Source organism: Vombatus ursinus, unplaced genomic scaffold, assembly GCF_900497805.2.
Source record: "Vombatus ursinus unplaced genomic scaffold, bare-nosed wombat genome assembly UNPS02014781.1, whole genome shotgun sequence".
NCBI classification, from domain to species: Eukaryota; Metazoa; Chordata; class Mammalia; order Diprotodontia; family Vombatidae; genus Vombatus; species Vombatus ursinus.
The window spans coordinates 41,759,110-41,773,765 of NW_020954559.1; the positions used below are offsets into that span (position 1 = coordinate 41,759,110).

Sequence of the window (14,656 nt, forward strand, 5' to 3'; positions counted from 1 at the left end):
GCAAAACAAATTCCCACATTGGACATGTCTTAAAATGCATGTCTCTTTCTGCATTTGAAGTTAATCACCTCTCTGTGACGAAGTGAGTGGCATATTTTGTCTCCCTTCCTTTGGATTCATGGTTTAACATTGCATTGATCAGAGTTCTAAAGTCTTGCCAAGTTATTTTTTCTGCATAACATTGTTATCATTGTAGAGACTGTTCTAATTCTGCTCACCTTGCTCTGCATGCATTTGCCAAGACCTTCCCATTTTCCTCTAAAATTCTCTCTTTCATAATTTCTTATGGTCCAATGATATTCCATTATATTCATATAACAATTTATTTATCAGTTTCCCAGGAGGAGGATACCTCATAGTTTCTGAGCTTTGGATATCAAGAAAAGAGCAGTTATAAATATATGTGTACATATAAATCCTTTTCCTCTTTCTTTTATTTCTTTGTGACTTTGGCTTAGTAGTGGTATAGTGGAAACCTTCAGACAAGAAAGAAGAAGAGAAAAAGGGGGAATATAGAAAAATATCTCTTCCTTCCCTCTGCCTTCATTATTGTGAAGCTCTATCCATGGCATTCTTCAGCAGCTTAGAATGACTGTACTCTGAATTGGTGCAGGGAGTGTCTGAAGAGTGGGCTAGAGCAACCTCTCTCTCCCACTTGGCAGGTCTTCAAAAGCAGTAAAGTAGACATACATGGTGATGATGGATTTGCTTGCTTTTTAAATCTGAGATTGTCTATGCCTCAATATGTAAATGACTACACAAATTAGGGAAAACTTTTGGGTTTCCCAGCAGGTTATCATATTGACCCATGATAAAACTGGCTACAACCACCAACCGTGCCTCAAATGGGAAAGTCAACACAATCCAACCCCAAATAACTTAGCAATAAATTTCTAATTTGACACAGTTGTAAAACACTCCCTATTTAAAAACATCTCTTCTTATCTAGAGAAGAAGAAAAATATTTTGTTTTCTTCCTGGGGGTTCATTGAATTCTTTTCAAATTTTTCCAAGTTCTGCATTTGTGTATCTTTGATGTGGATCATAAGTATTTGATGTTAGCCCTGAAAGAACAAGGCTTGATTTTAGTAAGAAGGTGAGAGTGGAAAAGAGGGCTGAATTCACTGATTCCAGAGAATTTAGACTTGTTCATTTGAATGCACATGAATTGTCCCGTGGAGTGCCTTAATTTTGATAGGCATGTCCTAAGTAGAGCAATGAAGCCAGACCTAATATTTGAAGCTTTTAAAACATGTGTAAGTTGAATATGCAATAACATATTGTTATTAAGGTTACAGTCGTGGAAGAAGGTAGAGCAGCATGATTGATAGAAATCAATCAGTGAGCATTTGTTAAGAACCTACTATGTGCTAGAAAGAGCTTCATAGGCACATGCATGCAGAGACCCAGTCCTGCTGCCAACTAATTATGTGATCCTTGAGCAAGTTATTTTACCTCTCTAGTCACCCCTAAAATGATGGGGTTTGGAGTAGATGGAGTTTGAGAGTATAGCATATGGAACTGAACACTAAACTAAATCAGGAACCCTGAGTCCTGTCCCCCTCCCTTCCAAACACATATGAAAACATGTTATATGCACCTTTCAGATGAAGCTGAAGTTATTGTTCTCTGCCTATCAATCAGGTCATGAGCTTCCCTGTCTATGTTACATCTAAATCTATAGGTCCTTTCTTTCCTAGGACTTTTTCTGAAAGATCAAGGACTTTCATAAGCACAACCGTATGAAAACCTTAAAATATTTTGCTTTAGCCATCTTCACTGAGACTTCAACTCTTTTTGTAGTTGAGTCCATTCAGGTAAGTCTTAAATGACATGGACAGCACCAAAAGTCTTTGTAATACATTCAAACCCCTCAAAGCTACCGAAAGGGCCCTAAGACTGCCAGGAAATTTGAGGAAAATAACAAAGGGGAAGGCTTATGGCTACCAATCTTAGAACACTACAGTCTCCCAAAGAATTATAATTGGGCATCCCTCGTTGGTGTAGGTGGTAGGTGTGGGAAAGCTGCAACATAAATCAAATGGAGAAGTCAATTTAGCTTATAGACTTCTTTAAAAATAGTCCTTTTCTTGGGGCTTGAAGCAAAAGAGCATAGATTCCAGTCCCTCTCTCTCTCCCTCCCTCTGGTTACCTCAACTATACCTTTCCGTCTCCAGGAAGATGCTGTCCAGTTGCCAAAGCCAGCCTGATCTAAGCAGCCTTTAGGTAACCCTTAGGTTCATGCCCTTACCTCAGTAACTGTCTCTGTTTCACAATAAGATGTACATTGTGGAAGAGTCAGTATATAGTAATTATCTGGTCCCCTTCCACTCATGATATATTTTCCTGTTTGCTAATATATGTATACACACACACACATACATATACAGGCTGTCCTAAAGTCTTAATGCAATGGTAAGCTTTTAAAGCTGAATACATACTAAAGGACATATTATATATAGTAGGCCCAACCCCACCACTGTCATCATAGAAACTTTGACCTACTCTATTTCCAACATGACCAGTTCACTTCTCCCTTAGGCAGCCTGGTGCCCCTACAGCCTGCTCCTGGGGGCTTACCATATCGCTTCTAGATTTAATAAGGACACTTGATTGGCTTTAGCCCACCTGCAGCTCAGAACTCTTGAGTCTGGCCCAGGGGTGGGGAACCTGTGGCCTGGAGGCCACCTATGGCCTTCTAGGTCCCCGGGTGCAGCCCTTGGACTGAGTCCAAGTTTTACAGAACAAATCCTTTCATCAAGGGGAACTTTAAGCAATCCACTAGCCTTAGCCTCCCCCTGTAACAGGTATTACAAGTGTCTGCCACTATGCTTGGCACCGGTTGTGTTTTTTAACTAAAACTTTGAGCAATCTTAACTACTAAGATAAAAGGAGTACTTTTTAATTCCATGACACAAGTAAGGAACTCCAGAGAAGAACCAGAGCAAAGGATGTCATCAAAGAAATTTAAGTACAAAGGCTGGTCATATGTGCTAAGAGAGGGACATCCTTGTGCTCTATTGAACATCCTTGTGAGGTCAAGAAAAATCAAGGAAGGCCACTAGCAAACTGGGTGGACTCCCATTGTCAAATTTACAGGGTACATGGACAAGGGTGAGACTATGGGCAGCCATGGATGGGCTGAGATCTGCATCATTGGAGGGAACATCCCTATCTATGAGAACCCAGATCCATCTGAGGATATCTTAGGTGGACATCAGTCCCTTTTCAACATTTAAATGAGATAGATTCTATACAGGCTCAGAATCAAATTCTCTTTTAGGTCCTATGTGATGCAGTTTAGGGGTTCAGGGGTGCTGGGACCCCAAAATCATAATACGCAGGTCCTGCCCAAAAGAATTGGACCAAAGCCTTCTTTCAGCCAAAGACAAGGTTTATTGGAACATCCATCATATTGGGCAGACTCTTAAGGAGTCTGAACGTGGGTAAGCAGTGGTTAGATTATAAGAATCTAAGCAGTGGCTAGATTTTAAGAATCTGAGCAGTGGCTAGAGTATAAGAATCTAAGCCTTGGATAGATTTTAAGAATCTGAGCATCTTAATGGAGACAAGATAGACTTTATATACAGAAAGACCATGGGAGAGTGGCCAAGTAGTCCATGAGGTAATAGAATTCTCAAGGGTGGGAAATGGAGCCTAGGTAGGACCAAAGGTGGGAAATGGCCTGAGGCCATAGGGAGGCAAGACAATAGAGGGGAGATTGGGTGTAGTCACAATGAAAGACTAGTTGATGGGACCATAGCCGCCAGAGATTTGGCCATGTGGGAAAGTACAGAGTCCATGAGGTAATAGAATTACCAAGAGTGGGAAATGTTCTGGGGCCAGAGTTTTTCCTTTCTGGGGCTCAGATTCCAACCCCATCATTATGTACAAATAAAAAAAGGCAGGGTGGGACACAGTATAGCCTAAAGTTATTCTGTAAAGTCAAGGTTTCTAAAGGATCTATTTTCTAGCAGAGGTGAGGAACCTGAGGCCTTCTAGGTCCTTGGGTGCAGCCTTTTGACTGATTCCAAGTTTTACAGAACAAATCCTTTTATCAAGGGGATTTGTTCTGTAAAATTTGGTTTCAGTCAAAGGGCTGCACTTGAGAATCTAGAGGCCATGTGTGGCCTTGAGGCTGCAGGTTCCCCACCCCGTCTAGCCCATTGTCCCCTAAACACCCTTGCCATGCTTCCCAAGGGCCAACACATTTCATGGGCTCTAGTTAATCAGCAAATGTTTATTGAACACTTGTAGTATACCAACTCTGGGTCACTGTAATGGTATTTTAGGCAGTAGTTTCACCCATGCCTGTATGTTTTGGAAACCCACAAGGGATATTTGAACCCCTTGGGTACCTTATTGTCCTATTGCTTGTGAATATCATCAATGCAATCGTCTTTAGTACTTGTTTTAGGGATGTTTCAGCCTCTGGTGAGTAAACAAGGTATAACAATGGAAGGTAGACAATTCGGAGTCAAAGGATCTGAGTTCAAATTTGGGTTTTACCACTTACTACTTATGTGACCTTAGGCAAGTTACTCATTTCCTCTGGACCTCCCTTTCTTTATCTGTAAAATGAGAGGGTTAAAACTAAATGAGACTTTAAGATCCTTCTAGAGTTATTTAATCCTGAAATCTAATCAGTTTTCATCCACTCAGCTCTACATACATCTTTTAGGTGCATGTTGGCATATTTATGTGATTAACTAAAATCTCAAAAGCATCATTACAACCTATGATTACATAACATAGAGGTATCTCTGTCTCAGCATGCACCCTTGAGGGTTGATTAGATAGCTCCATGGTAGGAGGACACAATCAATACTGTGCATAGCTTTCTGCCTTCCTCTTTAGCCGACTGCTATGGAATCAACACCAAAGAAACCAGAACCAGACAGGTCTTTGGATCTGGACATCACATCACATCACACCAGCTCTAGCTAGCAGAGATAACCACTTTGTTTTCTGACATAAAGTGATCACAGTCATCCTTATTTAACCTTTGTTAGAAAATGATCCTTTGATGGAGCACCAGCCCTGAAGTCAGGAGGACCTGAGTTCATGACACTTACTAGCTGTGTGACCCTGGGCAAGTCACTTAACCCCGATTGCCTAAAAAAAATGATCCTTTGACTCCAAATTTGTGATCTTTTCTCAGTTTTGTTTCTTTAACAAACTAATGTTGCTGTTGTTGTTTAGTCATTTTCAGTTGTGTGCTATTCTTCATGACCCCATTTAGTGTTTTCTTGGAAAAGATAATGAAACAGTTTGCCATTTCCTTCTCCAGCTCATTTTACAAATGAGGAAACTGAGGCAAACAGGGTTAAGTGACTTGCCCAGGGTCACACAGCTAGTAAGTGACTGAGGCTAGATTTGAACTGAGGAAGATGAGTATTCCTGACTCTAGGCCCAGTTCTCTATCACGGTGCCACCTATCTGACCAACTAACTAATGAAATATCCAATTCAAAATGCACTGGAAAGGGAGGAAATGAATGAGTTACTACAGTATGAAATAGCTATGTGGCCCAATAAAATTTGAAGACCATGATGTTTAATTTTCTTTTCCATATTGAAAGGACATTGATCCATCATATGAGCAAATAAACTGAAAAATACAGGGAAGAGAAGGGAATAAACCTTTATGTAATACCTACTACATCCATGCTCTGTGTTAAACACTTTACAAATATCATCTTATTCGGTCCTCACAACAACCCTGTGAGGTACATGTTATTATTATCCTGATTTTACAGTTGAGGAAACTGAAGCAAACAGACCTAAGGTGACTTGTCCAGGGTCATACATCTAGTAAGGCCGAATTTGAAGTCAGGTCTTCATGACTCCAGGCCTAGCACTCTTTCTACTCTGCCACCTAGCTTCCTTAATATGACTGCTGGTCATTGCAGAAAACCTCACAACCCACCAGACTACCTTTTAATCACTGCTGGGTTGATTATTTATAAACCAACAGAGAGCCTGGAATATGTTTTTATAGCTAAGTGATAACCTCTAGGTAAAGAAGTTTATAGTGAGGAATTTAATGTTCCTAACCCCTATGGGGTATTGTCATTCTCTCTTCGGCTATTCCAGCACATGCCTACAGTGTGTATAACCCAAGTTCAGACCACCATGCCACTCTTCTCCATCCATCCTGAGGCTGATGAGCCAGAATGAGGTCTACAAGGATTCCCCCTGTTTAAATCTCACTTACACTCTAAGAGATGTCAGAATTTCAACCAGCTGAGAGTGAGGTTTGAACACCAAGCATATTTTAGAATGTTGTAGCGTATTCTTAACCCCAAAGAGAAATAAAACTCTTCTTTTGTGGAAGAGGAGGAGGAGCAGGAGGGGCAGGTGCTTTTCTCCTTTGGGGAATTCTTCTCCTGCTCCCCCAAAACTTTCAAGTATAATTAACAAAAGATATAGAGAAACCGGCTCTTTTGGATTCACGTTGTACTGCAGGTGTATTCATTGGCACACTCTTTAAAACCACATCCAAGGCCCGAAGTTGGCACTTTTTGACAAAATCTGCCCAATTATTCTCATTGATAATAGGCTTAGCACACATGTAAAAACTGTAACACCTACTTATGAAAAGGTGAAAGATGCTGGCATTCCAGGGGTAGGGAGGAGCTACAAAGGCACATGGTCCACAGCATTCAGGAGTAGCAACATCCCATCCTAGCAAATGGGGACAAGTGGAGAGAGGGCCCACAGACGCATCACATAAGGCATGGTTTGAGAGCATCCAAAGTCTTTCTTCTCTTCCTATGTGCTGTCATTGAGTCCTGTAAAAATGTCTAGTCTTCCATCAAGCAGTTCTTCATTTTGCAAACTGTGCTGTCGCTAAAAATGAATGGACCAGGTAAGAACAGAGCTTGGGCATGCCTGGCAGTCTGAGGTCACAGAGTTGGCAAAAGGAGAAAGAGAAATTATGGTGAACTCCCTCATTCTACAAAGTTAACTCCTCTTCTGTACAGCAAGTTATCCATGCCTTCTCTAGGACCCAAACATTTGAGGATCCCAATGGGCTAAGAAGATGTTTACCCAGAAGGCCCCACCCTGAGTTGTACTACCATGGATAATTAGGCATCTGTGTACTTTTCTAGGTTCAAACAGGAGGGAATAACAATAAATGCCTTTAGACAGACTGCCTTGTTCTCTGGTGTTTTAGAACCTTCATGGTCTCCTCTTTGGAGCTTTTTTGACACAGATATGCTCTCCTAGAGGAAATACCACCTCAGTCACAGAGCCTGTTTCTCTGAAGCCTTTCTTAGCAAGAGGTTCTAATCCCTCTTTTCTCTCTCCATCTCCCAACTCTGAACCTAGAGAAGATTCATGTGCTTTGGGAAACAAAAAGGCACATTATATGTCTTTAGGGAACCAGTGGATATCAATATTGCAGAGAACAGGCTTCAATATTTCAATGGCTTTGTGTTCTTACTGCTGTAGGTACAGATACTCCAATGGTACTGATCATTCTTTCTCACCCTATGAGATTCTTATCCTTGTCTTCCCATAGATCCTCCAGGCACCTGTTCTTCCTAGAACTCTAACTCCTCCAGATCCTCGATGATCTTCCACACCTGCTAGAGTCCTTGCTTTAGATATTTTAAGATTTCTTGGATACCAGCGAAACATTCAGGCTATCCATTTGTTATCTATTGCTCTCCCCAAATGACCAGACCACCTCCTTTTCCAGCCGCACATTTCTCCAGTGATATCCCTTACATTGCTTTTGATAAGTAAGCCATCACGAGATGCCGTAGACTACTTGTGCCAACAGAGAACAGAAAAACAAAACAAAGAGATTCAAACATATGCAATGTGTTGAATAACCCAGGCCTCACAATGAATGGATGGATGGATGGGTGAAAAAACATTTATTAAGTGCTTACTTTATGCAAAATGTTGGAGATACGAATGGAAAAACAAAACGGTCCCTTCTTTCAAGGAACACATTTTCTAATAGAGGGAGAAAACACATATAGGCTGCAAGTTAGATGGGACAGGGCATCAGCAAATGTAACCTTATTAATTACAAAAGGGGCAAAGGAGAGAAAAGGGGATGGGAGCAGGTCCACAATATCAACTAATAAAGCAAAGTTTATTTAAAGAATTCTCCACAGCAAGTTTGTAAATAAGCACAATATCAAAAAACTCACCAGTGGTAACTTTTGATTTTTGCCAGCCTAATGTCCTCTCTGAAAAGTATGTTGGTATTAAAATAAATGAAGTACTAAAATAAATTAATTCTCTGCTATTCACTCTTCTATACAAGGCACGAATGATTCATCTCCTTGGGCAATTAGCTATTTGTTAGGCCATTATACCTTGCTTCTAGTTCAATCAGACCCAATCCTAAGATTAAGTCTCTGAACATTCTCCAGTGTTGCTAGCTGTTTGTTGGAGGAAAGGCAATGTGATATAGTGTATACAGCACTGGACTTGAAGTCAGAATAACCTGGATTCAAATCCTACATCATATATTTATTAGCTATGGAACACTGGGCAAGGGAAGTTAAATGATTTCTCTGAGGCACAGGGAGGTTGAGTGATTTATCTAGTCACACAGCTAGTAAGTGACCTTGACCCATGACTCATAGTATCATAACTCTAGTACTGAAAAGCACCTCAAAGGCCACCTAATCCAATCCCTTATTTTACAGATGAGGAAACTGAGGCTCAAGGAGGCTCAGTAATTTGCCCGTGGTCTCACAAAGGAATAGGCATCAGAAATAGGATTTGAACTCAAGCCCTCAGACCCCAGTCTCAGTTCTTTCCAAGTCATTGCTTCTACCTGTTCTTTTATTTTTGCTACATACTAAATTGCCTAAAATCCATCCCTTTCTTCTCATTTTTTCCACTATCCCTTCAATCCTTTCCTTAGAATATCAGGCTCTTTCATTTTTAAACTACATACACAAGTATTCAAGGAAACCACTGTAACATATTTCCCTTTAGAATTGCTTCTTCATTCTCTGTCCTTGACCTCTTCCACTGTGAGGCTAATTCCATTCCTGACTGCTTAGCCATCATAAAAGAGGCCATTTATGTGGAAATAGCTCTCTGCCCTTTTCTCAGCTGCCTATGGAAGGAGGCAAGGATTTAGGTACCATTCAGTCCTCCTGCTTTGGACCAGGAAGCCATTCTCAACACCTCTTTGCCACATCACACTGGTTAAAATGCATTGGGGAGCATCTAACCCCATTCCAAAGGCTTTTATAAGATTCCTTCATCCAGTAACATTTTGCAGGTTGAAGGGATGGAAAACAGAGTCCGAAAGGCTCTGGGATGAGGCAAAGATATATATGGTCAGGAGGTGAGAAGTAGCTTGTTTAATTCAAGGTCAGAAGTTTAGAAATACCATTTGGATAAATCAGTAAAAATCAGGTAAAAGACCTTCTTTCTTGTTACACTCCTTCCCACAATCTGACCATTTGCACTCTCCCACCCATCTTTCTGCCTTCCACCCAAAATGCAACATTTCTTTATTAGATAAATGAACCATTGGAGTGTGTCTGATACTGTTACTGAGGCCAAAAGAGCAGAGCAGGAATTATTCAATTACCATAAGCCAGGGTTCAGCTGTAGAAAAGGGAAAGATGAGAAAAATGTGAATCCAATTGGGGAGCTGGAGAGCCCCAGCCTGTCATTTGATCCAAAGGACAGACAAAGCGCAATTAGGGTATGGTCTATGCCTGTTTGATTCAGGCTAAGAAAAACTATTGTTGACTTGTTGCAGCCTGCAAGAATTGTTTGGCATCATAATTGTTTAATCAACCTTCGCCAGAGGACGCTAAGAGATTTCATAAATTTGATCCACTCTGTGGTCCAAGGTCTCAGCCCCCTCCCCAGACCATAGGCCTGGACTTCTTAGTGTTTTTCTTCCCAGCCTACCTCAGCTTCATCTGGCAAAAAAAAAAAAAATGACAGGATGAATAGAGATGACCCCTGTCTATACTGCCCAGGGTCCTGAAGGCCTTTCTTATGATCCCTTAATTATCTTACCAAAACATTAGTGGATAAATTTTTAATTTCTTGTTTGCTTTGAAAAGGAAATTTGGGCATGACTGAAGCTAGTTCTTAGTAGTGCTTTTTTTTTCTTTCATAGTATCTGTTAAACTTTTATAGGGTGTGGCCTGATGCTACACAAATGTTGCTTGAAAATTGACACTCGTTCTCTGTGCAGCATATCCACTGACTTTGGACTTGGAATCAGAGGACTCCTAACTCTGTCACTCATTACCTTGTGTAATATTGCACAAGTCATTTAACCTTTCTAGGTCTCAGTTTCCTTATCCGCAAATGAGGTAGTTAAATTAGATGACCCCTAATTAAATGTTTCTTCCAGGAGTAGTTAGGTGGTCCAGTAGATAAAGCACTGGGCTTGGAATCAGGAAGATTCATCTTCATGAGTTCAAATCTGGTCTTAGACACTTACTAACTGTGTGAACCTGGGCAAGTCACTTACCCCTGTTTGCCTCAGTTTTCTCATCTGTAAAATGAGCTGGAGAAGGAAATAGCAAACCACTGCAGTATCTTTGCCAAGGGAACCCCAAATGGGGTCACAAAGAGCTGGACATGACTTAACAACAACAAGGTTCCTTTTAGTTCTAAACCCATGATCCTTTGAGCTGTTTTAAAATAAACAAATCTCCTAATCATGTGGATTCACTTTCAACTGAAAGCGAAATTTTGTTTGGTTAGTCATAGTCAGTGTTCTGTATTTAGACTCTTTGAAGAATAAAGCATTTGTTGGGAGTTGGGGAGGATGTGTCTTGATAGCATGGATTGCAGCTTTTATCTCAGTAAAGTAGGAAGAAGAGTATATTATCCCAATTTTACAAATGAAGAAACTGAGGTATAGGTGGAAAAGACTCCACTGTTCATCTAATTCAAGTCACTTATTTTTCAGATAGGGAAGCTGAACTTAAAATGATGTGCTCAGTATCCCAGGTTCCTTGAATCCTGGTCTGAAACTTTTTCACCGTGCTGAAAAGCTGTTTTTTTTCTCCAAATCACAAAACTTCTTAGTGACATATTTACTTGTCTCCATGTACTCTGTGATCCAGTGACACTGGCCTTCTTGCTTGCACACAGCACTCCATCTCCCAGCTTTGGGCACCTTCACTGACTGTCCCCCCCCATGACTTGAATGTTTTCCCTCCTTATCTCTGCCTCTTGGCTTTCCAGGCTTCCTTCAAGTGCCAGCTAAAGTCCTTTGTTCTGAAAGAAGCCTTTCTCAATCTTAGTGCCTTCCCTCTGAGACTACTCCATATATACATATATACATATATATAGATATAGATATAGATATATACACACACACACATATATACACACATGTATGTATGCATATATATCTATACATATATATGCATATATACATATATGTGCTTATTTATATGCATGTATATATACATATGTAACATATATATTTTGTGTGTATATCTTATATATAATTACACATACATTATATTTGTACATAGTTGTTTGTAAACTGTCTCTCCAGTTAGATTATGAGTTCTTTGAAAGCAGGGACTATTTTTTGGCTCTTCTTTGTATCCCTAGCACTCATCACAGTGGCTGGCACATAGTAGACACTTAATAAATGTTAGTTGACCTGACTCAGGTTGACTTGGCATAGTTGAGGTGACAGTTCAGGTTTCCTGAGTCTTTATTGCTCAAGACAGTAAATCTGTAACCCATCAGTGGGGGGGGGGGGGTTGGAGTTGGAAACTCAGCTAGTGATAAACTCACTTTTTTCCAAAGAGACCCCTAAAAAGGCTCAGTCATAAGCAGTAGACAAACCCTTTCCTCTTCTTCCACTCCCAAAATGGCTATCCAACAAAGTTTTCCCTCTCCCCCTCCAAAAGGACAGAAGTAGTATCCTCAACATCAAATAAATAGGTAATACAATGGATAGAGCGAAGGGTTGGGAGTCAGGAATGCCTGAGTAAAATCTTGCCTCCAAGATTTGCTTGCCCACTTGCTATGTGGTCAAGTCACTTTGAAGTTGTATTCAATGGCCTCTAAAGTTCTCACCAGCTCTAAATCTATGACCTTATGGAAATAGAGGACAAGGAGAAAAAGAAATGAATGAAATCTACCATCTTCATTTGAGCTTTTAGCTCCAATTTTCCTCTTCACTCAACCTTTAGTCAAATTGTTATTGTGATTCAGTGTCTTTTTACTATAGATAGCTTGACTTTTTAGCATGACCAGACTGCATCCTTTATCTCAGCCAGACATTTTTAAAATATCTTTCCTTGGGCACAATGAGAAATGGCCAAGGGAGTGTGGATGGATCAACCAAATCTACCATTACAACCAGATGGACCAGTTGCGTTATCTTATGCTACATTTTGGCTATGGCATCATTGGGGGGAGGGAGGAAAGGAAGTCTATTTGATTCCTTATCTTATCTTCTTATTCCCATTTCTGGTAGAAAACCAATAAAAACACTAAAAGTCAAGGATAAAAAAGTAATGGGGAAAAAAAGTTAAAATGAAATCGAGAAACAATAAGGGCTGACAATAGGGCCATTAGTGTCAGATTGAAAGAATCTTTCCAAAAGAACTTGGTAGAGCTCAGCTAGGGCAAGCCTCCATGATGAATCCCTCACTCCTACAAAGCTTCCCAGGGGAAGGATAGCTAGTTGGAACATTTAAGAAAATCCCTTAGCTAATAGTGTGTGGGTAAAGGGGCAAAGGTCAGGAATCTATGAAGAAACTATGGTCTCAAAAACAGGCCCTGGAGACTTGTATTAAGTCTACAAAAATCTTTCAAAAGGTCTTTTTCATTGGATTTTGAAAGGGGTCTACTTTAATAAATTACTCTGTTTGGGAGTTCTATAAAATTCAAATCTGGGTCTGGATTTAATAGATGTCAAAGTAGGAAAACATATCCCTTCCCTTGACATTCTGAGCAAGTTTGATTCTCTCACTCTTTTTTAAATCCCCACATTTAGAGGGAAAGTCCTTTGAAACTCATTTTGGTTGCAGTTATTAGCTCAAAAGCGCATATATCATCTCCTTGATAGAGCACTGTTTCATGCTATGCAATGTTTCATAACATTAAGGTTCGTTATTTAAAGAGCATGTATATTTTGCTTCTTAGCAGGCTGTATGACATTTTTCATATACTAGCAGACAGTTTAATTTCCTGTCTAACCTGAGTGATGGGCTGGGGCCTGAGAGACTTTATGGTACTTAGCAGAACAGCAGAATATTATAGCATTTGCCATTTTTCAGTTGTGACATGGACCTGCCAAATAAGCCAGCTTGCTGCTCCTTTGCCTACTCCTCTTAAAGTATTTTGTATAGTTTGTATTTGTGCTAAAAGCTGCTATTATTCAAAATGTTCTGACATCACCTCCCCAAGCATGCCTGCCTTCATGCCTACTAGACAGGTGAACTGAGCAGACTTTTTTCTCTGAGGTTTCCTGTGTGTAATTAGTGTCCAAAACAGGGGTTCTTAACCTTCAGTCCCTGGACCACTAAGGGCTCCAAGAATAGATTTCAGGGTGGGGTCTGTGAATTTGGATGGGAAAAAAAAATTTACCTTTGTTTTCATTAACCTCTAACTGAAATTTAGCATTTTTTTCAATCATTTAGCAACATTTAAAAATATATATATATATGGAATGCTTCATGAATTTACATGTCCTTGCACAGGGGCCATGTTAATCTTCTCTTTGTTGTTCCAATTCTAGTACATGTGCTGGTGAACTGAGCACTATCTTAAAAACATTTTTATGAGAAGGGGTACATAGACTTCACCTGCCAAAATGGTCTATGGCACAAAAAAGGTGAAGAAACCTGGGTCCCAAAGTAATTATCTGAAAGTTGCTATATCTCCTTCACTAGCCCCCATGAAGATTTCTATACTGCTTTTAAAATGATGTCTTCAGAGTGATTAGGAAAGGGGAAGAGGACTATATTTCCATATTTTCACTAAGATGTTTAAATATTTGGTATTAAAAGAAACTTCTCCATTCCAGAATCTTGTTTCTTTGGGAAGTATTTGTTGCAAGGGACAATCAATCAATCAATAAACATTTATTAAATGCCTACTATGTGCCAGGCACTGTGCTAAGTATTGGAAGATGGCTGACCTGAATAGAACCAAGACTATTTTTCCTATACTGGGCTAGAGGGAAAAGGAAGGAAGGAAGGAAGGAAGGAAGCAAGGAAGGAAGGAAGCAAGGAAGGGAGAAGGAAAAAAAGGGAAATGGGGAAGGAAAGAAAGGAACACAGAGAGGGAGAGAGGAAATAGGCATTTATTAAACACTTTCTGCGTATCAAACACTGTGCTAAGCACTTTACAAATATCTCATTTTATTATCACAACAACCCTAGGAGGCAGGTGCTATGATGATGCTCACTTTGCAGTTGAGAAAACTGAGGCAAACAAAGGTTGTGTCCCAGAGTCAAATGGCCAATAAATGTCTGAGCCCAATTTGAACTCAGATCTTCCTGATTCTAAGCTCAGTGTTCCATCCACTGTGCCACCTAACTGCCCCAACATAGATAGATTAGATGTGGAGGTAGAGTTATTTTCTATATTTATGCGGAGATAGTCATATAATATATATATATGGAGAGAGAGAGAGAGAGAGAGAGAGAGAGAGAGAGAGAGAGAGAGAG

General features: G+C 40.1%; 1 protein-coding gene and 1 non-coding gene across 4 annotated transcripts in view; one reads left to right on the forward strand and one right to left on the reverse strand.

Annotated features, from left to right (window-relative positions):
* Nucleotides 1–14,656, forward strand: part of LOC114046259 (tumor necrosis factor receptor superfamily member EDAR) — a 118,710-nt gene that overhangs the window by 87,253 nt on the left and 16,801 nt on the right. The window lies entirely within an intron of this gene.
* LOC114046358 lies at nt 13,643–13,746 on the reverse strand. Its single transcript, XR_003569490.1, has one exon. It is a non-coding gene; the product is annotated as a U6 spliceosomal RNA (small nuclear RNA).